The sequence below is a fragment of the Triticum dicoccoides genome, chromosome 4B, assembly GCF_002162155.2.
Source record: "Triticum dicoccoides isolate Atlit2015 ecotype Zavitan chromosome 4B, WEW_v2.0, whole genome shotgun sequence".
Classification (NCBI taxonomy): domain Eukaryota; kingdom Viridiplantae; phylum Streptophyta; class Magnoliopsida; order Poales; family Poaceae; genus Triticum; species Triticum dicoccoides.
In genome coordinates this window covers 286,644,298-286,646,050 of record NC_041387.1, presented here as the reverse complement: position 1 = coordinate 286,646,050, position 1,753 = coordinate 286,644,298, and positions in this window count along the sequence as shown.

Sequence of the window (1,753 nt, the reverse complement as noted above, 5' to 3'; positions counted from 1 at the left end):
CCTATTACTGGGTGTCTTTTGAACATACCTTGAGCCACGTCTAGACGCTTATTTACAAGCGCGATGTCGGCATCTGCTACATCAAGTTGCCGCTTTAGTTCGGCAGATTCATCAGTCCGGCTAGCCACCGAACGCCTCGCCACCTTCATGGAATAGGCGACATATTATACCTGGGGTTATGATCCTCTATGCACCATCACCCGTGACGACACACAGAGTCTCAGGGGCTACTATTCATACAGGGCCCATTTAATATGCGGCTCTACCAAAAGGTACACCTTTTTACGTACCTTGAAGCCTGTTAGTAAACTCCTGGTAGCCTCGTACAATCCGCTTTCCGCGGATGAAATCCTTCCAATCATCGTATCCATCAACATACGGTGTTCTTCTGAGATGGACGCACTACCAAGCAGATCCTTCAGCCACCGCCGGTGCGCAAGAGGGTGCCAGACTAGCCTGACGACCTTTTCCAGGGTCCGGACTTGAAAAAACCCTCCGGGATGATACCTCGGGGTCACCAGCCTCGTGAGACGGTGTAACAAGGGGAGGCGTTTCGCTCTCTATCATCTCTGGACGAAGATCCCCTGAAGATGAGCTCTGCTGAGAAGGGTTGAGATCCGAACTGCAAGATAATGTTTCGGTTATTTTCCTCAGGAATAAAACATGAGTATGATTCATTATGGAACCCCTCCCTTCACTTACGTCTCGGGGGAGAGCGGGTCCCCCTTAGGGGGCGATTCGGCCGGAGCGTTCTCTGGTGCTGAACCCTCTGACGAAGATTTCTTTCCCCGTTTTGAGGTTATCACCTCCGGGTCTTCAGAGGCAGTCCTTTTCTTTCCCTGGTCGGGGGAATTTTTGATTCTTCCCTTCCTAACGGCCTCCTTCGCGGAGGCGGTAGCTCCTTGGTTCCCCCCTTCGCCTTCCGCCAACGGCGCGACCTCGAGCATCCTGGTCAGCATGGGATTCGGCATGGTCTCGAGCAGGGGGGCTGGACACCTGATAAGCTTCGCCTTCGCCATCCACTCATGTTCAAAGGACAACTCTGCTAAAGGGTAGATTTGATAAAAATATGGATGGTGTATCCAAATACGGGGTTACTTACTTTAGCATCCGGGCGATTGCAGCTCAGACATGCGTCCTCGGACAAATCCGGACACCTTGCTTGTGATCCGAAGAACAATTTGTACATCTCCACGGGTGTCATTCCCATGAAATGTTGTAGGACTCGTGGTCCCTCCGGATTGAACTCCCACAGGCGGAAAGGTCGTCATTTGCAGGGCAGTGTGCGGCGAATCACCATGACTTGCGCCACTACGGTCAAATTGATATCTCTTTCTAGAAGATATCGAATACGGCCCTACAGCAAGGGCACGTCTTTTGGCGGCCCCCAGATAAGTCCTTCATTAACCCATGACGCCAGCCGTGGTGGGGGACCCGAGCGAAAAGTAGGTGGTGCCACCCATGTGGTGCCCCTAGGGGCTGTGATGTAAAACCAGTCACGTTGCCATAAGCCGAGCTCCTCTTGAAAAGAGCCTTCGGGCCATGGAGCGTCGTCCATCTTGCTTATTATTGCCCCTCCGCACTCAGCGTGCTGCCCCTCGATCATTTTCGGTTCCACTTTGAAAGTTTTTAGCCACAATCCGAAGTGAATGATGAGATCTGGAGGATGGACTCCGGAGCAAGGTCGTGGAACTCCAGCCCGTAGTAAAACATAAGCCCCCTCACAAAGGGATCGATCGGGAAGCCTAGCCCC